The following is a 25917-nucleotide window of genomic DNA, read 5'->3' as shown; positions in this document are numbered from 1 at the left end:
CATTTGCTGCTCACTCTCTCCCAGCTTTGGACACTGGGGTGGGAAAACCTGAAACTTGCCTGACTCAAGTGCTCTCTCGCCTATGTTTTGACATCTACATCCTGTTCAACCTGCTCATTTTGGACCTTTATCACTTTATAGACCCCATAAAACAAACAGGCCAAGCATACGCATGGAACAGCCTTCTTCAAAATGCAGCTGGACTGTGATCCATGGCAAAACACTGGAATAACTCTGCCAGGTCCGAAAACCTTTGAGATTCATCCCATTGAACTTGATACATACAGAACAACACCTTGAAAACGAACCATCTGCTAGTTCAGTATTTTCTTCTTACAATCACTCCCTCCTGGGGTATGTAATTAATTTCCTGAGCTTTAAAAGAAAAAGTTAGGGTTACTCACACAGTTTTGAAGATGCAATGCCAGCTATTTAGAACAGAAACATCCAAGGCCGTGCTAGAACTCAGTTATAACTACATATACATTAAGGCAGGAACCGGCAGGCCTCTGACTACAGAAACTATAGGGCTCGTGCTTCTCAGCTGCCGGGTTATAATCTATGAAACTGAGCCCTGATCCAGCCAATCAGTTCGCTCCTTATAACAAGTCTAACTGGCTCTGGAAAGCTGAAAAGGCTGCACTGGAGCGGCATAGATGATATATTCCACATAATAATCTGCTTATCTAGAATCACTCTGCCTAGAAAGGCCAGAGAAAATCGCAGCTTCATTATCTGAGGAAAGAAGGACAGGTGATCTGGCAAAAACATTTCTGAACCTGGAGCAAGAACGATCCTCTGGCTTGGCAGTCCCAACAGTGCAGTGTGAAAGGAACTGAGCCTCCCCAGAAATCCAAGGGCAGCCACAGCAGCAAAACCGGAGGTAATTTTCATCTTCCTTTTTATTTTTAGTAGGAGTAATGCTAAGTGAAAATAATACACATTAGTCGCTTGGGCAAATAAAGAGGCTTCTATTTTATTTTTCCTTTCTATGTTCTAAGCTTTTGCAGGATCACTTGTTATTAAGTATGAGTAGAGAGAAAGAAACTCGCAACTAACATGATCATCTGCTGAGCAAAATAGATCATTTTCCAGGACAGATTTAAAGCTACCTTTCCGGATGGGCAGCCTCACAGCCAGTCACAGAAACACAGTAAACGGGGCTGACAAGGAGTGAAGAAAAGGGCTACAGGAAAAAAATCGCCTGCTTTCCACATCTGAGAGAAATCACTATGCTCAGAAGGTAATTGGGAAGATAGATTACTGCCCAGTTACACTGGTCATGGACACTTAGGCCACATGAGAATATTCTAGAGTGGGAGGGCTGGGAAAGAATCCTCAGAATCACAAGAGAGGAGACTGTTCTTCCAACACCCGTGTTTTACTTTCCTCTGCAGTATCAGCCTTACTTCCACTACAGTTTAAGTGTTAGTTCTGCCAGCTTTGTTACACCATACTTCTAAATTTGTAGTTATTAAAGGCTCTCTGGAAATTACTTTTCAGTAGCAACCCCTGACACTGCACCTTTAACATACTTAACCTAGTGACAAATCCTTCCAAATCCTCAGCAAATTGTTTCTTTAACATATTTGATAGTGAGTGTAACTTTAGCAATGAAAAAATCTTTGCAATAAACTTTTAAATAACTAAATCAATCACTATGCTTTCAAAGTGACAATAGAAGTTACACCATATTCAACTTCTGTTGTTGGATTTATAAGCTCCCAAAGGAAAAAGCTGAGAAGGAAACTAATCTTCAGTTAGTGGTAAAATATAAACAACAGTAAGAGAAGAGACATTTCTGCACATTTTGTTTGCTGTAGATAATTGACTGAATTGAACTTGAGATATGACACCAGGAAGAAAAACAGCAGTACACTAAGATCAGAAAAATAATCCATTGGCAATTTCCTGGCAGGCTTTGTGTTTTGAATTGTCTGATTTTGATTAGCCAAGGAAAAATATTTCTGTTCTCTTTACATGTCTTTTATTTAATTAAACTTTGTTTATTTGACAATGCTGCTGCCTATGGAGACCATGTGAGGATGGAAATTTCTGAGAAAGCAAAGTTGTTAGCTTTGTTGTCCCCTTTGCTCAAAAATAGATTATTTAGCCTGAAATGGAAAATAATCCTTTAAGATAATATTGTCCTTGAATACTCAACATGGAACCTCGTACTTTTCACTCCCTTACCAAAATTCCATTAAAATCCCCTAAAACTTTCATGTCAAATCTCCTTTTCAATGGAGAAGGCTGAGAATACTCTAAACCGAGGCATGTACATCACTTCACATATATTCTTATCAGAAATTTCTCACAGGAAGACCTTACCTCCCACGACCCTGAAAAAAACTATTTCACTGCCCAGATAATGGTCAACAACTACACAGTAAGTCTTGGTGTTGGAGCTTTCACAGCCTTTGCCCATTCTCTATATAGGCATAACTGAGTTAATCACTGACTCATGGCTCCCCGATCCTTCAAAAACACTAAAAGCCTTGTTTGACTCAACTTCAAGCCGTTCATCTCTTAGTAAGAAATATTCAGCCCAAAACACATTCATGATGAGAGCTTCCTAAAAGACCAGCATTGTCTACTCTTCCTAGTATCATAATAATCCTGATAACCTGAGACATGTTATTCTGATTTGAATTTTTCCTGAGATTTAAATATTTAGTTACACTGCAGGGAGACTCTCCCTGAAGCAAAAAAACTAATGTCTCGGTGTGAAGTATGGTCCAGCCTGAGCCTATTATGCTGCTTACATGTGAATGAAAACAATGCAGGAGAAGAAACTAAAAATATACATCTCAACGCTATAATTTTCTTTTGCCTAAAATTGTTAATGCAATATGTCAGAATCTGCTGTAGCAGGCATCATGGTTAATTCCTCAGGACTCTTATTAGCTACGAAGACCATTTCCTGTCGTCGCCATCAATTAATATGTTAGCTATTGCATCAGGCTCTAAGAGGCTTATGATTTCAAGAATCATCCACACAGCTGAGTTCCGTTGGAGCCCTTGATCTCAACCCTCACAGACAAGAATGAAGATGATCCTGGTAACAGAAAGCCACCTCAGGAAGGTAACTCTTTTCCTGAAACAAGAACTGTCAGCAAATCGAAAGTGTCAGAGCAGCTATAGTTCACTGAAAACTGTCTCAAAACTTGGGGCAAGAATGATTTCTGGGCCCATAAGCTAATTATCTGGCCCTATAATTTATGTAAGTTGAAATCACTCATGAGAAAACTATTGGAAATGTTCAGACTACCATGTTAATATGTCTCACAAATTAAGATTGGCAGGAATTCCATTCCTGGTAATATGGATAAACTGGCCCAATGTTTTCACAATGCATAATGCTGCCTAAAGAAACCCCACACCTCAGTACCATTCCCTGGTAGAAAAGACCTGACAGTTCCGAGGCTGACATTGGGAGCCAGCACCTCACAGTATAAGCTGAAAGAAAAGTGTTGCTTAGAAAAACAAGAAGGGCTGCCTCACTTTAACAAAAATGTTTCATCTTAAATTAAAAAGCATGGATACTAAAGATGTGAGCATTATAGGGACTAAGCTTATGTTCTTGGTTCAGATCTAATAAAACTTAATTTGGGCACATAGATCTGAAATCAAATTTGTTCTTGGCACATAGAAGGAATTTTTGGTTGGTATTTTTGTGTTTGTTGTTTAATTCAGTCTCTCCCAAGAGCAGCGCCATATGCAATCATATTAATACTGCAAGTAACAAAATTTACATTAACTATTCACTTTCTACACTCACTTGTAGTCAAAACTCTTTTAGGTAATGAGACCTGAAAAGAAGGATCAATTTTTATTTTTTTGGCAGTCTTGTCCTTTGCCCATTTCTCAAAAGCATTACTGTAGGGAACAGGGAAAGGGGATGTTACTAGAACCTCTGCAGTAAGTCCTAATCTCCTGTGAACCAGAGCAGCACAAGGCAAATTAACTTATTATACAGGAAAGGTAGAAAAATGAGACTTTGAGAAGAAGCTGAGCTTTGGGCCTGATCAGTGCTGCTCTGGGCAGCAAAGGCGACAGCCCCTGAGCTTGCAGCAGCTTTTGTGCAGTACATCGCGAGAAACAAATGTAACACATAACCCCAGACAGAAAGTTCAGTACATAGGGAGAAACAAATGTAGCAGATGACTGGGAAGCAGCGGAATTCCTAGATCAATGAGGAACTATGCAGATGAAGATTTTGTTCCTCCCAGGATGTCTTCAGCTGGTGTAATCTTGTCCTGGAGCATCACAGTATAACTGGATCACTGAGGTCTCAGTTGTGACCAGAGGCCAAAATGGAGTTACGTCTTGAAATGCCATAGCAGGAGAAATGCCTGTAAGCAGGAGAGCTAGGCCTAATCAAATGATTTTTCCCCAAAATTATGTAGCATTGCTTCTGACACATTATGACGTGACATACACAAAAACTAGCAATATTTATGTTTAGGATTTACAGTGTCCATTGCTATTATTTAATGCTAAAACTAGCTCTGTGCCCAGCAATGTATAAAGAAGGATAATATGGATGTTAAGGGCATAAACTCTAGAGCCAGACTGCCTGGGTTCGAATCCTAGCTCTGACCTTCAATTATAGGACCTTGGACAAGATATTTAACAGCCTTTTGCCTCAGTTCCTCATATGCAAAATAGTGTCATGCATAGTCAGGCTGGTTTAAGGATTAAATAGGCAAAGGGATGCCAGACCTGAACCTATTCTACTACATGGTAAGCATTCACTAAAAGAAAATTGTCATTTTCATTGTTATTTTTAAGCTCATTACCAAAAAGCAGTATACATATTCAAACTTAGGGTGAATTACTGAATAACCAGATGTTGTGAAATGTTGTCTACTATCATCACATATTGCATTTCAGGTAATATTTACAAGTGAGTCTTGTCTTGTAGCCTCAGATAACAGCACAATGAGGTGGATAGGTCATTGTTTGTTAATTGTCAGTCTTCTGTATGGTTATGACTTGACACTTAACCCTGCCCTACATTTAGTGTGTCACGCAAGAACATTTAGCCAGGACATGACACAAAAGGGGTAATCATAGTAGACATGATCCATATGATAAAGAATCCAAAGTTGAGGCTAGTTAATGATTCCTGCATAAATGGGAAAAAAAGGGGGACGTTGCTAATCTTTATTCATGGTATCCTAACCAAACAATATTTGAAGGGGATAGAGGGTTACTTCTCATGAACAGCTGTATTGATTACCCAGAATATATGAACTAGGTGTGGAATTCATGATGAATTGCCAGCTTAAATATGAGAGAACGCTGAAGCTAATTATGTCCTTTCTTCCCACTGATAAAGGATCCTTAGAACAGGAGAATATTAGCCAAGATGTAGATATACTCACTGAGAATGGGAAGAAAAAACAAGTCTTTTTGGTAAAGGAATGGCCACCCTGAGGAAGGGCATGGAGTTCTACACTCATTCATTCTTGAGTTGTCTTCATCTCCCTCCACTCTCACACAAATACCCACCAGCCCCATCTACTTGGTTCTAGCTTCTGAGAGTTCTGCTTTCAGTTCATGCTTCTCCTAATGAAGCCCATCATCTCCATGCCCATCCCCAGGATGCAGTAGCAAGTTCAAAGACAGTGATATTCTTGCCCACCTTCCCTTCCAGAGGGTGGTTACTCCACCCAGAGTCAACTATTGAATCAGTATCACCTACCACATAAATTAGCACTAAAGAACAAATAAACATTCAGAAAACTAGAGGACATTTTCTGTTTGAAGGGGGGAAGCTTCAACAATGAAACATAGGGCAAGGTCAGAATTATAATAAAATCAAATATCAAGGCCTAGTAGACCTGTAGACAAACTCTTTGTTAGAGAATCATCTCTGGTCTTTCTCAAGTTGCTAAAGAAATGCAGCAACTTGGGCCAGGGATTTAGCTCAGTGGTTCCACTGCCTGCCTTGCAAGCATAAGGTCCTGAGTTCGATTCCCGGTAAAAAAGAAATGCAGCAACATGGCCCCGGATTTAGCTCAGTGGTGCCACACCTGTCTCACAAGCTCAAGGTCCTGAGTTAGATCCCCAGTACCGGGGGAAAAAAAAGAAATGCAGCAAAGCCCACTATGGTTGCTAGAAATAATCACATCTTTGAAAGCCCTGAATGGGACTTGGCAAAGAGATGAATGATCTAAGTCTCATCTATTCTCATTATTCTGCTCCTGTGAAAAGGCTGCACTGGGAGAGGGGGTATCTAAGACTCAGAGGTTAGTAACTGTCTCCCCAGGTCCCTTCCATTGGTTCAGATACAGAGTCTGACATGAAGTCTCCCTTCCAGAGCCCATTCATGTCTCTGAGGTATCACCACCCGCAGCATTGCTGCAGTCCAGTCCTGTGACCAAGGGGACAGTTACTCAGCACTCAACATTCATGGGAGGAGAAGAGCATGGGCAGGGCCTAGAAAATGTAAAGAATCAGGCATTCTAGAGAGTAACTGCTATGGTTTGGAAAGGCCCATATGTAAAGGCCTAGTCGCCGGCTGGTGGCGTTGGGAGGTACTGTGAACTTTTAAGAGGTAGAGCTGGGTGGGAGGTCCCTGAGGGGATTATGGGACTCTGGTCCATCCTCTCTCTTCACTTGCTGGCCAGTGATGGAAGCAGTGCATTCTGCCACACTCTCATCATGATGTGCCGTCATCAGAAGCCCAAACCAATGGCATTGTCCAATCTTGGGCTTGAACCTTCAAAACAATGAACCAAAATAACCTTTCCTTACTTCCTAAGTAGCCTGTTGTCAGCACTCTGTTACAATGACACAAAGCTGACTAATAGAGTTACCCTCAGAGTTGAGAAATGAGTCCAATTTATCTTTAGCCTCTCTCTCATTCGCTCTAGTCCCCTAGACAGTCCTCCTATGCTCCCTAGCTTCTTCCTCCAAAGGGCCCCACAAAGACCACTGGGAACCCATCCTTTCCTATTCTCAAATGAGTCCTTTGGTATGTCATTCCCAGAGCAACAGATTAAGCCAGTCTATGAGAATATAATTAAATGTTCCTGCTACCTTCCAAGTGGCATTTTATTTTAATAGAGGCTTTCTAGAAATAAAGCAGAGAACCAAAGAAAGAATCGCCAGTGGATATTTCAGGCCCCCTGAAGCATAACAACGGAGACATGCAGAAGACAGGCAGGGATTTTCTGGGCCCGGGAATCACACCACTGCATCAGCCATCTTCTCTCTGCAGTAGTTCTGCCCTGTATGCACATCTCTGTACCAAGGAGAATGTCAAGGGCTGCCAGTCGTGGGTTCACAACCTGTACCAGCACCCTATGGTCCCTGAGTCTTCCCTCTCTGCATCCAGAATGTAGGCCCACACCAAGCAAGATATTATTTCTTTATTTAACCCTCCCTCAAAAGCAGTAAATATTGCACAGACTGCAATTGGACTATGGAGACACATTTGTAATTATCAGTATCTCAAAGAGATATAGGTACTCCATGTCTCATAATTCATAGGATATTTATGTATCTGCCATAAGAATTTAAGCACATAAATCTGAAGAGTGGAAAGAAAAGTGGATTATCGTTGAGTCACATGTACACTATAAGATAATACAGTGGCCCTTGAATTTTATGGGCATAGGTTCATCCAAGGTGTTTGTTAAAATGCTAGATCCGTGGTTCCCACTGCAAGATGCTGATCTATAAGTCTAGAATCTGCATTTTCATTGCCAACTCCCCAACTTTCCTTGTAAAACTGGTCTTCCATGGACTACTCACGAAACATCAAAACAGTGATAGAGCACTTAGCACAAACCCTACAGGATGACAAGTTCTTAGTACTTACTAGTTATAATTATTAAGAATCAGAGCCAATCCCACCTTCATATATTCAACTTGCTCTTGACCTCCTGCTAATGAAAATTACGTATGGGAGTAGCTGTAGGGTAACAACCTACGAGCTGTTTTAGTGTAGGTAAGAGAAATGAGAAGAGGAATACAGAAGAGAGGCAAGTTAATTGTATGCCTCTAATGATAATTTAACCATTAATGAAAACTGTTGAGCTACAATTATCTCCTATTCCATGTGACCACAGCTCTGAAATGATTATGCAAGAATATTTGAAATAATTGTCCATGGATCAGAAATTCCCAAAGTAAAAGATATTCAAAATATTGCCATTTTTATTTCTTGGCTTCATGCATGGAAAGCAAAAATGAGGTTATTTTGTTTGTTTTGTACAACAAAGTGGGCACCAAGCAAACAGGGAGTTTCAAAGTGCCTGAATCCACCAACTTTAGCACAATATCAGAGAACTGGAACCCAAACCTGACCGACTGTTGTGCTCCTGTGAATCTTGGTCATCTCCCCGCACCCATGATGTGAGCCTTCTGCAGGTGGCTGGAGCTTCGTGGATCTACTTACTTCTTGGACTCGTGCCGCATAATAAATGGGATGGCCCTTCAGGAAGTCTTCTGTTTGGTTTGCATGGTGCTGAGCATAGGACAAAACTCTGTTGTTTAAGAGGGTAAACAATCAAGGCTTTGTTTCTCCAAACCAAGAGGGAAACTGTACATCTATCCAAAATTTCATGGTCTTAAACTGCCTAAGGATGACAAGAATTAGATATTATTTTAGGCTGCCCATCAGTACCAGTCACTCAACCTCCTCTCTTGGCTTCAGAAAACAATGACTCAATATGGCCATTTTCTGACAGACTGCAGCCTTAGGAAAATACTGTTCCACATATTTGGAACTAGGGCTCTTCCTGCATTAAAATAAATGGAAGCTATTCAAAGCCCACTTAGCTTGTTCTCTATAAATCGTGGGCATAGGAACACAGCTGTCTGGACTCATATAATGAAAGGGAAATGGAAACTCTGAATAAAAACAAATCAACATACTTCTTTTCTCCATCCCAGGTGTTTGACATGTGTTTTATTGCTTGATTCTCACAGTAACCTCTAAGAGGGTGGTATTATTATCCTCATCTTGCCCAAGAGTAAGAAAGTTTAAATACATTCTTCCTAAGGATGTAGAGTGGGGCACAGTGGGGAGCTAAATTGAAAAAGAAGCAAAAGTAGCCTCAGCCTTCCTGTTAAGATTTGAATGAACAACCTCTCACGTTTCTATTAACATAACTTCGTATGAATATAATCATTCTGTTTAACAACCTGTCTTGTATCAACAATTAATTTTTTCTATGTCAATATATGAAGTGCTACAGTGTCATTTTCATTAACTACACAAGACTTCAAGGTAGGTATTTACCGTAATTTACTATGCCAGTCTCCTGTAGATAAATGCTGATATGGTTCCAATTTTCCCCCGTGGATATACTTTTACAAACATACGGTACTAGTGTATTTTTTGCATTGAGTAGTTACCTCCTTAGGATAAATCCCAGGCTGAAAATTGTTGGGCAAAGAGAGTATACATTTTACATTTCTGTACTTAGCACCCAACTTCAAGGCAGAAGATTGTACCAGGCAGCCAGCAACATGAGCATGCATATATCCTCAAACTCACAGGCATGCCAGATGCCAAAATGATAGGATGTAAATGATAACATTGTTATTTTTTATTGCATTTCTTTGATTCTTAGGGAGTTCAGGTATTTTTCTTATATATCACTCATTTGTAAATCTTCCAGAAATTAGTTATCCTTATCCTCTTCCTACCTTTCTATTAGAGTCTGACTCCAAAACTCTTTGCAAGGGCTTGCTCTCACCCCATACTGTTTTCTCATTGTCTGGGCTCTGTAAAGCTGATGTGCTAGTGTGTTGGGGACCTTGCTCTATAGCCAAGAAAACTTCAGCAACATATTGCCAGGGTGATTAGTTTCATAAAATATGTTACAAGAAGAAAAACTGGTTAAGTCTAAAGAAAGAAAGTCATAATCTTCTCCTTGGTTGTGTGCTTCAGAAATAGGTCATCCCCTGACTTTATCAGCTGTTGTTTATCTTACAATAAACAATGATTCATTCAGACTTAATCTTGTTCTACAGAAAAATCTGGAGAGCAGAGGAGGGACCTGGAACAATCTGGAGGAAAAGCCCCAGAACAGGGAATTTGGAGGGAGCAAAGAGGGCACAGACATGAACCCGTATTTTTATTCCCCAGGCAAGAGTAGACCATAAAGAATTGTAGATTGCTTGTGCTGATACCCTGCTTAAAGATGCCCTCTCTCGGAGAAGGAGGATGAAGCCCACACACATAAAGTAACTTGTCTAAAATCAGCTGGTAAATAGTAGTCAGTAGACACCCGAGCAGAGCTCATTCCACTAGAGTAATGGTGGGAAATCTATGGCATATGTTCTGCGGTGGGCTATTTGTTATCACTGAAAGCTCTAAAAGCTTCACAATTGCTGCACTAGAAAACACTGGGAAGAAGTAAAGCAGAGTCCAAGTTGAGTCCACAGAGCTTACTTAGGACATTGATTCTGCCTCTCAATATGCCCAAGGTTTTGTTAAAAGGCATTATGACAAAAATACTCTCACACCAGGCTCAGGAATTTAGGTAAATGGTGCTAAGCCATAGGGATGGCCAACATTTTGGCTTCTAAGTCTGGACACGGTTCTTGCTAGCTATGGGCAGGAGCCTTCAGGGACAATGTAAGGCTGCCTTCTTTTTATACTTAAGAAAGAATATGGACCAATGCAAAAGCAAGGCTAGCATCTAGCTTTTCTTCTTGCAAATATCACTTCCATAATTAGCTTTGTTTACTTTACACTGTCTGTTCCAGTTCTAGCCTGGCCATGTATCCTTTCCACCCAAATGGGCCCCTGTCTTAGCCCAGCAGAAACCCAAAGGTAACCAAATCCTTGACAGGAGAACTAGACAAGGACTACATTTTCCAATCTCACATGTAGAAAATGTATATGAATGAGCAGACCCACATTCATCCCACCAAGCTGACCAAAGACAAGCCACCAGTCAGGTATTCAATGGTGTCATCTCCTCCCACTTTGCAATATTCAATTGCGTTCCATCAAGAAGTTCTTACCCAAATGTTACCCAAAGGCTATATTTCACCCAACACAGATGCTTGGTGAAGCCTGGATAAACAGTCTCCAGCAAGCATCTTTTCTAATTTGAAGCCATTTTTTCTACATTCCCAAGATATCTATATGGGTCAGTTGAAGAAACAGTTCACACTGAAATTTAAAGAGCAACTAGAAAATTATATTAAGGAAAATGATCTAGGATTAAAATTTCAAGGACTGGTTTGTGCCCATGTATTATACTATCTAATCCTTGTATATAAGGAAATAGAAGACACAGGGTCAGCTCATCTGTGGGCTCAGTCAACTCTTCCAGAAGATTTTATGAACTTTTATTGTGACATTAGCAATTCTTCCAAAAGACCAAAGGAAAAATCTGTCTTGAATGTTAACCTGTCATTAAGGCTAATTCTTGTCTTCTTGATGGACTGATTCACCTTAGCTTCCCCCTTGGGAATGGGGGGCTCTTATTCTGATTCTCTCTTCAGGAATAGGATACTTTACACAAGAGAAAATGCTTTCCAAAACTTGATGCTTATTTTAGGAGAATTGGGTACATTCCCAGCCATCTTTCCAACACAAGTCTTCTATCTCTGACCAAGGATAAATTCTTCAAGTAAGTTTTACCAACCCTTTTGATCATTATAGACTAAAAATAAACAACAAAGAACTGGATAGAGGAAGTTAAACTGTTGCTGGTCCCAAAGATTTGTGAATGCATGGATTTTTAGCAGAGATATGCTAATCCTGTACTATGTTTATCTCATCTCCCTTGAAGTTTTCCTAACAACTTTCATGATTTTAAAGTGTTATTGGCTGATTTGGGGGGTTGCATTGCATGAAATCATTTTTTGTCTTGAAACATTCATTTACTTTTGATTAGTAAATTTGCTTCCTTGTTTTTCTCTCCAATAATATGATCTAAAAGAAACTAATACCTGACCCCAAGGATGGAAGAGTTTCCAACTTAGAAATATTTAATATTTATTAATATACCTTACGCAATACTACATTAGGGAAAATAGCTAAATAAAATCTACTCAGTACTTAGTACTGAGATGAAGTCAATTCTCCCCAGGATTCTGGTTCCAAACTGAACTATATAAGAACCAAATCAAATTTCCCCATATGGTCAACATTGAACCTAACCATTGAATTTGATTCTGTTTTCATCCAACTCAGTTTCCAACCATGGAAAGAACCAAGTTCATGAACCAAGGTATCACTGAGCTCATAAGAATTCTGTAAGTATATGCTAATTTATATCCATCAGGATAATACAGGCATTTACAGTGAAGCTTGTCATTTTCAAAATACTTCCTCACATGTCCTTTTAAATGACCCTCAAAATTCCATGGAGGACTCAGCAGGGACTTCATGGACATATCCCGGCTTTGTCACTTGTTAGCTCTGTGATTCAGCAACTTACTGAAGTGACCTGAGCATCAGCCTTCTCAACTGTAAAATATGAATGATAATCATTCCTTCCACTGCAGAATGGGTGAGACTTAAAGATAATATATGCCAAAAGAACAGCAAGTACTTGACATACGGTAAACATTTAGAAATGGAAATTATTGCTATTACTATAAAGCAAGGCTGAAATCATTATCCCCTCTCACAGTTGAAACAACTGAGGCTGAACGAGATTAAATAATTCATCCAGTCACTACAGCCACTTCTAGAATTCCAGAGCTAGGGCTGAATGCAGGTCTTAAATTTGCAAAGGAGAGAGCTCTCTACACTGCTTCAAAACTCAGTGTGGAAAGTAGACTTAACAGCAAAACAAAGGTTATTGATCTCTGAATCCTGAAAATACTTGATCCATGCTTTCAAAAGGCAGTTAAATTAAAACTCTGCCTCTACGATATTGTTCTCAACAGAAACACAATTTAATTCCAGAGAATCTCTCTTCTTATTTGGAGAAGGCAGAAACCTTCCAAGGATTTGATTAGTTTTATCTTAACCATCCCTCATATCTTTTTTCTGACCTGCTTTCAAAAATTTACTAATCCTGACTTTTCAGAGTGGGTCATCTGCTCTCCAACTAAAGGGAATGTAATTTCTGAACAAAACAGATCCAAAAGTAAGAGAAGCTTTTCACTCGCAGAAATGCTGCTAGGTGGAGGTCACCAGTCAAGGGTCAGTTTGAATATGCATTTCATCCCGCCTAAGCAGTAAAAAAGTAGTTAGTAGGACCTTTTGTGCACTCTGACACAGGTCAGGAAGAATGTTTTTGTCTGCATTTTTGTTCAATTCCAGGTTTAATATCAATCCTATAATACAATTGGAATGTTCTTTTTTAAAACTTTTTCCGAATAAATTAATTTAAGCAATAATTTTAGACCTGCATCCTCTGGTCAGGATGTTTTCAGAACTTTACAAGAACAAAATACAGTGGAGCTCTCTGCCTCCCTGAGCTTTTGTGAAATTATTCAAATGCTGCTCAAGTTGATTATCACCTACACTTTTGTTTCTTTTTTGACCATCTGAAATGAAATGTCTGGAATAAAGACATACCGATACCAATATCAGCCCTAGTGAATGAAAGTGGAAGAGACAGAGTTAGAGAATCCAGTACATTCTCTCTCTTACTTACCTGAGAGAAGACAAGTCAAAACATGCCATGATCTATAGGCAGCTAAAAGAACACCAACACTGTAAATATTTATTTGATACTCTGCCCAATGTGCTACTTAGCTAATAATTGTTCCAAATTATTAGTAAATTCTCCTTCCATTTCTTTGTTCTTGACTATTATCTTCTTTGGAACATTTGCCTTTTTATATCTATATTTCTTTGCATTTATTTCTATTCCTTCCTTTACCTGCTACCATCTTCTTGGTGATATGAAAATGCTTTCCACAGAATGAAGAATCTATAGAAATGCAAGAAGATGGTATCATTATTGCTCTCATCATCTTTATTATTCCTGTCAAAAACAGTGAAATGCCTTGTACATTTTCACCATTATATCTATAACTTATTCCTCTTGCTTTTGCTTTATCTAGGCTTACACAGGTTTTTCAAAACAAAACATATAAATATTAATAATATCAGCATAGTTAGGGATCTTTCTATTAACTTTTCTTTTTAACTGAAGTATCCTGTGAGCCAGGAATCTTTTGCTAAACACCATCTGCAAACACAATGATTATACTGAAACTAGAGAGGAAACTGCAAAGACACAAAAGACATGTTTCTTGACCTTAGTATGCTTAAAGCCTAGTCAAGAGTGCCAAGCTACATAATGAGCTACTGAAGGAGACATCTACAATATGTACAATAAACTAGAGTTCAGAGGACTAAATTCAAGTCATGTAAGACTTTCTAAAGGTAACTCTTAAACAAATGAGAGGTCAAAGGAATAAGAACATTCCATCTGACATTTCAATGTTACTAAATAATTTTCTATAGCCATCTGCAGTCCCCCAAGGACTATTAAATTTTCTGATAACTTTCTTATTTCTGTTTTGATTATATTATCAAATGCTCCCTTGCAACTTAAGAAAGAATCAGTATGTCTAATTTTATGCATTTTTTCACTTCTGTGATCTTACATATTGCTTTTGTATGATCACTCCTACTTCTGTAGTTCTTTCAGGGTTTTTTAGGTGTTTTGAGGCATATATTCTTAGCATGACATGCAAAAGATGTTTTTTAAAAAACAATTCTGCTCATCTATTTGAGGCAGCCCCTGAGACTATTTCATCCCTAGCCAATGCTCTGTTCTGTTCTTCAGGCAGTTTCATTCTCTCTATGAAAAAGATCAAGTTACAAAGAAGCCTCCTCCACACTGAAGCAGAGAGCCAAAGAAAAATGATCTAACCACAGTCTGAATCTGCTGGACAGTTAATCACCTTCAATAAGCTCCAAGCCTGGGCTGTAATTGTTTCCACCATCTTTTCCAACAGTTTGCATCTTCTTTTTCAATTTTATTTGACATTAAATTCGATGAAGTCACCCTTATTTGAAAATTAAAATTCATCATCATAAGAAGCTGAGGGAGGATGCTTTTAAACAAGAAAGATGCTAAACTCACAATACCTAAGGAATTCCTGTTTATTGTTTATTTTCTTAATGCCACGTAGTATTTGAAGACCAGGTTGCAAACAGAAGTGCTCCACCAAACCTGCTCTTCCTACACAAAAGTACAGTATAAAATGCTTTACCTGCTTGCTTGCAGAAGACATGTTTTTGTCACAAATAAAAAATGTACACCAAATTCAAAGACCTTAATGGAATTAATACGAATCTTACATTTGCACAAGAGCATGCTTGATTTAGCATTCTTTGGGAAGGGGCTGTTGGTAACTGGAAGGAAAGAAGGAGAAGAAGCACTCTCTATAAGGTGGCTTAGAAAGGAGAGATTGAAGCAGCCAGAACAAACTTCTAGGGTGGATAAAAGACCAACCTTGTCACAATATTTCCAGAGGCCAATCATTAATAGTTGCAAGAGCCACTATAGAGCATTAGCATTATTCATAACTGTATCATTGGGACTCTTGCTCTCATTTTGGCACCTTTAAGAACCTTCTACAATTTGCATGCTTGTTTCCAGCCAAGCAAATTTAATAAAGCCCATTTTTCATCCATGTGACTTTGGGTTTAGGAAAATTACATCTAGAGGAAGCATTCATCTTACTGGTTGTCTTTTTCTCTACAGCTCTGTCCTCTGGCTGGAGAAGGCAGAGCCCTCCGTCACAGAAAGCATATCAATGTACATTTTTCTACATCGTGCAACATTGAGCTGAACACTCACTCGACAGCACAGCCACAGGTGTTTTCACTTTACAAGGCTGTGTCATATTTGTCTTGTGCTTTTCATCATACATTTGATTTAACAGACAAATTTTCAAGGCTCAGTGCTGATGGATATACCCTGGAGCCAACTTCAAAGCCAGATCTTAGATTTATGAAAATAAAATAAGCATACTGCTTCAATTACAAATACCTACTTTGAATTCCAATGTGAACTTTCAAATGTTCATCTTATAAATCTTGCCCTTTATTTGAAACCCAAAGAATCTCTTGGTTTGATCTTTAGCTCCTTCCTCAAGCTGCCATTTCAATCCAGTCCAAATTCACATGTACTGTATATAACTGGAGTTCTACCATCTTATCTCATACATGTATCCTTTTTTGCTAAATGGAGGGCTTTTAGAGAGATTAAAAGTCATTCTGCCTGTCTCTATGATATCCAGGTAGCAGCTGGAGAGGCCAAACAACCAACTCAACTTGCTTTATCTTCATCAAACCTTTTAAAGTATGATGCCAGCCTGCGGGTACCACAGCAGATTAGAGTATTCCTCTCCTATGCCTAGAGCCTGAGGCCCTGATGGCCAGCTCTAAAAAGGAGATAATCAGAGACAGGCAAAGCAGCCCTCAGTACTACTGAGTATCTGTTTCTGCAGAGTATGTAAGAAATGGCATGATTCCTGACCTGCAGAGCCAGAACATGTATTCACACATACTTACATATGCACCAAATATGAACTTATGTGTGTGTTCATATACACACACGCACACCTATGAACACACACATACACACATGTTCCTTACATAATGGAAAAATAGTTGTAAAATTCCAAAGGGAACAAACACTTAAAAATAAATGCAAATATACTACCAAGACTCTGACATTTAGAAGAGACTATTTCATGAATGCTTCCTCTCCCTTATAAAATTTTTAAAAGAAATAAGGGGAATGGGTGACTATCTGAACAACTAAATAGTACATACTGTATCTGCAGATGAGAAAAGGAGGAAACACTAAGGCTGCCAAAGAAAAACAGACATAATTTACATTTTTTAAAAAGAGGAGGAAAAAAGACAAAAAAGAAAAGGAAAGAGAGGCCAAAATTGTAAAGAGCTGAGTACAGTTTAAGCTGAAATAACATCATGGAAAGAAATGAGAGTTGTGATTAGAGAAATGCAAAATAACGGAGGTTCCATTTTAACTTTCAGCCAAATGAGTGATGGGATATTTTTGATATAGAAATTTTAAAAAATAAGATCAAGAGGGCCGGGGATTTAGCTCAGTGGTTCCACCACCTGCCTGGAAAGCGGAAGGTCCTGAGTTCTATCCCTGGCACCAAAAAATAAAAAATAGGTCAAGACTTTCTTTAGGTAAATTCTAGTTAAAATGGGACCAAATAAGACTTAACTTTTTCTGGTTATAAAATATATGGCAATTTTGACAATTTGAAAAATACAGCAACAACAAAAGAATAGAGAAGGAAAAGAAACAACTGTGGTTCTATTTACAAAAGATAATTCCTGCTTATATATTCTCTTCTGGTCCATTTATGCAAACTGTGATTACACTACCCTGTGATTTTTTTTCATATGACATCTTATCATAGGAAGTTTTTTATAACATTAAATATCTCTCAAATATATTTTTAGACAATTACTTTGATTCCCAATTTTTATATTATGAAAAATGTGCTGTGAATATCTTCATAAATAATTACTTTACCTAAGTACTTTGTAGTTACTTCCCTAGAATATACTCTTGACAAAAAAACTAAAAGACCCAATCAAAAACTGGGCAATTGAAATGAATAGATACTTTTCAGAAGAAGAAATACAAATGGCCAATAAATACATGGGGGAAAAAAATGTTCCACATGTCTGGCCAGTAGAGAGACACAAATTAACACAGCACTGTGATTCCACCTTACTCCAGAAAGAATGATTATCATCGAGAAATCCCTACCTGTGGCAGATAAAATCCTCTTCAACTTAGAGGAAGAAGGCAAGCCCAGAATCCTCAAAAAACTATCTCTGGACCCCAGGGTGTGCAGAATGCAAGAGCAGCTGTCCAGCTTTCCCAGAGCCCCATCTCAGCAAGCAGGGACCATAATGAGCAAGTATGACCTCTGAGAAGGGCCAATGTGAGGAACTGCCCCATTCTCTCTGCTCCTGGGACCCGTCCTGGGGTCTGTTTGGCTATCCTACGCTGCCTCTCCTGTGGCGTGGATTACCTCAGCAGGATGCCTTTCAAGAAGGGTGTGCCCTTAGTTGTTGCATCCTGGGAGCTGTAATCTAAGGGAGATTCTGGGCTGTTGCTTTCTTTCTGACATCCTTTTGCCCTTTTTGGTCACTCTGTTATGATGCTGAGGGGGACAGTGGGTGTAGCCTGGGCTTCTGTGTGGTGGTATCCACATCCTGAGAGTCCAAACACTTCGAAGGGTGCCCTGATCATGGGCCAGAGAAGGGTCCTAGGGCAGTATAATCAGTGCCATCTCCCCAGAATACTCCTTTCCTAGTGCTTTTCCCACCAGAAGTTTTGTTCTGACTGACATAACAGGAACGGGAAAGGGAATCATGTCTTAATGCAGGTTGTGTGGATGTTTTTTAGGATCCTACTAAGCTGATTGAAAAAGTTTTTCTTGTTTTCAAGAATTAGGAGACAGACACAAAAGAGCAGAATCCTCTACCTGGTTTCTTTCCTGTGTCCCTATGCAGGTTCATCCTAAGTGATCTGTTTTTCTCCCTACTGGGCTCACCCCAAAGCACTAACATTACAGGCAAGATTTCCTCGTACCTTCTTTAGCCTTTCATGTGTTACTGTTTGGCATCTAAGACATCTGCATCTGTAGGGGAGGCTTTGTCTTTTTAGAGGCTTCCTCCTTTTGCTGTTGTTAGCATAGTGTATGCCTCACATATGCAATTAGTCCCTCACACATGCCTTTGACTCTATGGCTCAAGGAGCTTAGCAAGGATTTAGATGTTCAAATGCAGTCAGAGTTCACCAACCTATGGCCTTCTGGTTACTCCCACGTGGAACTCCATGGTGGCCAGTTATTACAACTGCAGGTGGTCCAGCACCCAGTCTTGCCCTAGAAGGGGCCAACATGAGCTCCTTTTTCTTCTCAACCTCAGGAGGTCTAAGTGTACAAATCACCAGTTGTATCTCTTGTGGTAGTGCTGTGGGCAGATGGTCCCCATGTTGCCCTCTCACTTGTTCACCCTCTATCCACAGCAGTCAAGATTGTCATTTCTGACCCACCTGAATGTGCCAATCCCTCCGCTCCCCTCCTCTACTCTCCCTTCCCTCACTTTCATGGCTCCCCTTAAAGCCAGATCCCACCCCCAGCTGTCTTCTGTCTCCATCGGTAGTGAAGAGAGCCACTGTACAAGGAGGAGGAAAGGTAACTTGTGTAGGCCCTCCATTCTGTCATCTCACTGCCCCCACTCTAGACTACAGGCATCAGTGGAGGAAATAGAACAGCAGCTCTAGTCCTGGGGATTTAGCTCAGTGGTGCAGTGCCTGCCCTGACAGCACAAGGTCCTGAGTTCAATCCCCAGTACCCCCCAAAAAAAAAAAAAAAAAAACAGCTCTAGACAGCAGCTTCCCTGTTTTGCCACATACCTCCTGGTGCTTGCCTCCTCCAGATCTTTTTCCCCTCTTTTTGCAGCACTAGGGGTTGAACATAGGGCCTTCACTCTGAGATACTCCCCCACCCATTTCATTTCATAGACAGGGTATCACTAAGTTACCCAAGATAGGATTGAACTCATGATCCTCTTGTCTCAGCCTCCCAGAGTGCTAGGATTACTGGTGTACACCACCATGCCCTCCTCCTCCAGCTCTTGAAACTATGCTACAGCTCCCTGACACTCTGTAGTCTCTAATCTCAAAGAGACGAAAACAGGAACATGACACCACCTTATTAGGAGGTAGACAGCCATGTTTGAACTAGGTTATCTTGTGTTTTGTGCCTAATGTCAGCTTCCTGAAGGTAGCACTGCATTGAGCTGAAGATTTTCACATCTCTCTGGTCTGCAGTATGTAAGGATACCAGGCTGAGCTTGGGCCTCTGCTAGCTTCCTTACACGCTCACAGTCTGGAGCCAGAGATTCTGGCATTTGCCCAGTTGCCACATGCATTGTGCTAGGCAGTCTCAGTTCCAAACTGTTTCCCATCAGGCACTCATTATCCTATGAACTCTAAAAAGAGCAAAACTCTGGATATTAGGAACAGTGTCATAGGCTCTTTATGTAGCAGCACCACCCACCCTGGCAAAGACTGAGCTTGGGAGCTGCCAGCTATAGCCATTGTCACCCAGTGGCAGGCAGGCTAGGAGGTAAATTAAACTCATCATCTTTCCTACAGTCAGTCTGATGGACTTCAGATTTTTGCAGTTTCTCTAGTAGCCAGACAGGTATTCTCACTTGCTTGCTATGTTTAGGGGGAAAAACTGTCATTCATAGCAGAGAAAATAGTAGATGTCTTTTTCTCCTTGCCTAAGTGAATATTTATATATAAAAGAGGCAACTGTTAAAGGGTGGAATTTTCAAAAGACCTAGTTAGAGAAGCTTCACGGCTTCTTTTAACTGCTTCTGCCATTCCAGCAGAGTTGTACAGTCCAGTGTGACTCTATGACATCCTTTGTGCATGTGAGCACATGTATTTGAGACAAGATCAGTTTCTTAGAAAAAAATCTTTCTCTAATCTCTCGTAATGTCTCTGGAATCTTTTTGCTGATTCATCTTTTCTAAAGATTGAGACCTAGTATCTCTGGTGTCAAAAGAAGCTGGTGTTTGGCCTTGATTCTTTATTACAAATATAGAGTAATGAGCATTCCATCCTCAAAAAGACCCAGAGCCACCTTGAAGTTTATTTTTCCGTATTCTGTAGGATAGAGTACTGGTCAGGGAGTGGGCATCTTTGGGGACTTTTTACCAGTCTGTCAAGCCTGGTTTTCCACATCTCCAGGATCTTAGTCTTGGACTCCTGTTCTTTTTCATTCTATGTGGTGGCCTTACTGCTAGAGGAGGTCCATTCAACTTATTAGCATCTTTAGACTATGCCATTGAGTCGAGATTTATTCTACAGGAGCTGGAAACAAGTGAGGAGGGGGAAAACTCTGGGGTCTGTTGGATGTATTTATGAGGAAATACAGCACTTTCTCTTAAGGGAAAAAAAAATTTTAAGAAAAACCCCACAGTACACCTTTCTGAGCTGTCAGAACTTTCCCAGTCTCCCAGTAACTCATTGGTCCTGTGAAGTCACTCTAGTCTTTTGAGCACTACACCAACCCACCTCTGCACTGTCAGATGGGATTCCTGGTTATAGCCTGTGGTGTGGGCCACAGAACTTGTGCTGTTTGCTGTAATAATCGTTAAACCATATCATCTAAGGTTTCTGGCTTGTTTGAGATGTGAATTTGTTTTATAGATTATAAATACACATATTCAGTGTATGTAAAAGCAGAATGCCTGTCCTTCATGATTATTTTTTGTACTATATTGTAAATTATATTATTTATTCTTTACCAATTTTGGGAATAAAAGGTGCTTTGGTTATTTAATATAATAAAAGCTGGTAAACTTCTGTGTAAAAAAAAAAAAAAATCAAGTAATAGAGGGCGGGGATTTAGCTCAGTGGTTCTACCACCTGCCTCACAAGCGCAAGATCCCGAGTATGATCCCTGGTACCAAAAAAAAAAGAAATTTATTTGATTTCTTGGAAGTAAGAGGAAGTATTTTTTTTTTTTTGGTACCAGCGATCAAACTCAGGACCTTGCACTTGCAAGGCAGGCAGTGGAACCACTGAGCTAAATCTGCAGCCCCAGGAAATCAAATAATAAATGCTGGTGAGCCTGCAGGGAAAAAAGGAATCCTTCCACATTGTTGGTGGGAATGTAAATTAGTACAATCAGTATGGACATTCCTCAAAGAATTAAAACTTAGAAATTCCATTTGCCCCAGTTATTTCCTTTCTAGTACTTCCCAAAAGAGGTAAAAACATCATATTACAATGATACATGCATACCTATGTTTGTAGCGGCACAATTCACAATAGCTAAATCTTAGAAATGCTCTATATATGTACATCAACAGATGAATAATAAAGGAAATGTGGCATGTATACCCAATGGAGTACTACTCTAAAGAAGTATAAACTTGAGTCACGCTGGCCTCTAGGAACCAACTATCTGCAAATTCCTGGCGCTCCAGCCTTCACTGGCAATCTGTGGATATTTGTTCTGTGAAAAGTCTACACTTACTTTGTGTGCCAGGCTGGGTTCCTTAATGCTCAGAAGTAGGCAGGACCTCCCCTAACTCTGTCAGCTTGATATTTGCTCCAGAATACAATTAAGTCAATGACACTGACTCCCCCCATCTCCTGTCTTCCATGGTAGATTGGGAGCCTCTCAAACTATATCTAACTTAACTATTTCTAATTAATGCAACATATTCACTAGTAAATTTCTGCTCAAATAAACTGACAAAATTCTGAACAAAGAAGAATTTTGCTTAGAATCTTGTTCTAAACAAAAGAGAACAATGTCTTCAACGTCAAATTTTTAAAAGTTCAATTTTCCTTGGGGTGACTCTAATACTATGAGGTATGTAAACATGCATAAGCACTGACTCCTTTTGGCTTAAATAAAATGTTTATGCAGTTTATTCTTGTTATTTGTAGTAGTTATTTTTCCCCCATTAACTTTATTGGTACGTTTTAGGTATAAAATACAGTTACATTCATCATTGGGATCTTGTACCATTACATGAATCTCTTGGTTCTTATTTTTTCTTCCCCTTCCCCTGCCCTCCCTTCACCCCCTCCACTCTTCCCTATTTGCAAAGACCTTGTTTCCATTTTTATCCTTTTCTCATATTTTTTCCTTTCCCTTTATTCCCTTACCCTACCCCTCCCAATTCCCCTGCTCTTTTAGACCTTTTCTTCCTGTTACACAATATCAGTTATACATTTTTTAAATTACAATATCAAGATCTAGGAGACATTACCACAGATTTTACAGAATTTAAAAGGATATAGAAAGCATATTACAAAAATCTTTTTTGAAATAAATTTGACAACTTCTAAGAAGTAACTTGGAAAACAAATTAACGAAACTAACTCTGGAGGAAATAAAAAATTTGAATAGCACCTATTAAAGAAAGTATATTCCTAGCTTGAAAACTTACCTATATGACAACAGCAGGCTCATAAACATTTTAACTGATAAATTATATCAAACAATTAAAGCAGAAAAAAAGAAGGAACACTTCTCCCCTCATTTTAGGAACTCAACATTGTGCTAATCCTAAAACTGGATAAAGATAATAGAAGAAAAAAGTATGAACATAGATAGAAATTTGTTTAACAAAACAAACTATTGGAAGTCAGATCTGGCAGGATGTAGAAATGAGCTTCTCTGCCCTAGGAGCCTGTGGTAGTTATTATGCTCTATAAAGTTGCTAACAACAGACTTAGAAAATACTGGACAACTGCTCCTAGAAGAAACACAAGGTTGGGATTCTGTCCCAATGAGCCTCTGGTCCCATTTTTATCAACCAATCCTTACCGAACCCTACTTGGTGTAGGCTTCTGTTGAAAGATACCTTATTTAATATGTATTATTAATTCATTAACTGAACACACTGGCAACAGCTCTTTAGCTCAGGCCTAAAGAAAAGCTTATCGAACACATATATGTCTTCTATAAGACACGTTCTTCTTGTGCTCAGGAACACCAACTAGAACGTCAGCACCACGCGTGGAAGCCATTTCACATGGTGGAATCACCAGCAGAAAAGCACAAAAAATTCAAAAACAATACATTAACTCTACCGTGAAAAGGACACTGCTCACAGGACAAAAGCTGAAACAAGAAAGCTGAGCATCGCTTTGTTTGACTTCAGCTGTGAACACGTTTTGCAACTCAAATTTTTCACTGTTCTATGCTTGTCCACAAATGACTGTGAAAGCCTCAAAGTGCTGCTTTGGGGATAACAAATTTTAGCCAACAAGTGAGTTCTCAAATATAGAATCTATAAATAAGGATTTACTGTATATTCATTTTCTTTCCATTCAACAATTATTATGCCATTTTTAGTGCCTGGGTTCCTCTCCAAATGCTAAAACCTCTACATTTCTCGCTCTTCTTCACCCCACCTTCCTCCTCCATATAAACTATTTCTGAGCCTCTGTGTTTTCTTCTGTCTTTCCCTTTCTGCAACCTATCTCTGCTTTCATCCTTGCTTCTTGGCTACTCTTCCAATCTTGTTTTCCCTTTTGCCTCTCTCCTTTGAAGACTCTACCTGACCTTTTCTTGTAATCTCTAACCATATTCTGTCCTATTCCACTGTTCCACCCCCTCTCCTCTCCCACTCTCTTTCCTGTCCTCAGTCTCTTAGAGGGTTACATTCTTTGGAGACACTTCTTTTAAATTGAGGTTTGATTTATTAACACATATGCTGACTATTTAGCTGCTTGAACTTCCCAGGCACAGGACAGACCACTGGTTACGGAGGACAGTGGAAAGGACCAGACTGGGTTACATTGGGTGTGGGGAGTGGGGTTGCTATGTGGGGGCTGGGGAATCAACACATGAGTATTTTAGCACACAAATACCACCATGAGCCAGTTCTGAAAAAAGACAAAAAGCAGAAGGCAGGCCTTGAACTAAATGGAGGACAAAGTGTAGGGAGGGGGCAAGCAATACCTGGCTCCACAAGGGTTCAAGGAACCAAAACAGAGACAAACTCTAAAATAGGAGAACCCTGAGGAGCAGCTACTGGAAGAACCATGAGACATCCTCTAAAGTGCAATTTGCTTCAGTGGCTAGTAAGAGGGAGAGACCACACAAAGGAAGGGCCACTTCCTGCCAGATTCTAGGGGACATTTCAAGACTTCTTCCCATACCTTGGCTCTCTATCTTGGAATACTGCAACTCCTCTTTAGCTCAATCTTAACTTGTCCTCTAGATCTGGGAGCCTTTGTAGACAAGATGAATCTATCTTGTATCTGGAAGAATGAGTACAATTTTGAGAGGAAAGAAACAACTGGAAAGACATTTTTAACTAAAGAATGATGTTAAAGGACATGGCATTAAAGAAGATTTGCAATTAGTCCCTATGGCAGGAGCACAGGATGCAAGAAAGGAAGAAAAGACAACCCAACCTGGAGAAGTAAGGTCATAGAAGTCCCTAATGTCTTAATAAGGTTGAATTGTTCTCCACAGACAATGGGCTATGTGTGAATGTGTAGGGAATTGATTATGGCATGTTTCGGTTTAGAAAGATATTTCTGGCAAAGGTATAAAGGACAAATTGCAGAGACAAGAAATGGGAAGCGAGTGGTAAGGGGGTTGGCTTGCAGTAGCCTAAGTAAGCAACACTGAAGCTGCAATACCACACCGGCAGCAGGAACAAGGGAGTGAGCGACTGACACTCATTCAGAGGGAAATGGAGATACTGGGCACTAACTATTCATGTGCCTGAAACTCCTCCTGCCATGGGGCTTCAAACCTCGCTGAGCTTGGTGTAGAAACTCAATGAGTGCTTACCAGATTCAGAATACAGAATTTGCTCTACATTGTTGCCTCACATTTATCAAATATCTTTGTAACCTCCAAAAGAAAAGTAGTAGGCTATTTTCAATTATTTATTTCATAAGAATCAATTCGCCTACCAGAATATCACCTGCCAATATGTTATGTGATTAATAAACTTGACAGGCAATACTATACTAGAGAAATTTATCAAAACTATAATAATAACAAAAACTGCCACATGAGATATGATACTAACTCATTTTCCATTTCATTTCTTAAAACAGCATGGTAAGTTAGAAATTATAGATCCTGTTACAAGTAAAGAAACTGAGGCTTAGTGAGTTGAAGTAGTTTTTCCAAGGACATGCAACTAGTAATAGAGCTACTATCTGAGCACAGGTATCTTAATCTAAATCTCCTATTCTTAACTGCTATTATACCATAGTGTGTTTATTATACACTATTATATAATATGCCTCTATATAATAGCGCATTCTAATTTGGGAAAAATATTTTAGAAGTACGAGCATTTAGTTCATTTTGCATTATGTTAATGCTAAATGAAGTTAATATTGCAGCAAAAATCTTTTTTGATGAAAACATAAGACATAAGTCAAATACATAATT

At 39.4% G+C, this 25917-nt stretch overlaps 1 long non-coding RNA gene across 2 annotated transcripts; it reads left to right on the top strand.

Moving 5' to 3' along the window:
- The first annotated feature begins 695 nt into the window (after positions 1–695).
- On the top strand, positions 696–15218 carry LOC110345481 (uncharacterized). Of its 2 annotated transcripts, XR_015442369.1 has the most exons (5): positions 696–883; positions 1002–1243; positions 11482–11609; positions 12176–12237; positions 14736–15218. It is a non-coding gene; the product is annotated as an uncharacterized LOC110345481 (long non-coding RNA). The 2 variants fall into 2 exon arrangements; XR_015442368.1 differs by having other exon boundaries at positions 1002–11609.
- Positions 15219–25917: the final 10699 nt, after the last annotated feature.

The sequence above is a fragment of the Heterocephalus glaber genome, unplaced genomic scaffold (assembly GCF_053883595.1).
Source record: "Heterocephalus glaber isolate CG9 unplaced genomic scaffold, H.glaber_assembly_v1.0 deba00001543, whole genome shotgun sequence".
NCBI classification, from domain to species: Eukaryota; Metazoa; Chordata; class Mammalia; order Rodentia; family Bathyergidae; genus Heterocephalus; species Heterocephalus glaber.
Note: the sequence above shows the minus strand (reverse complement) of the source record. Positions and strands in the feature narration are given on the sequence as shown.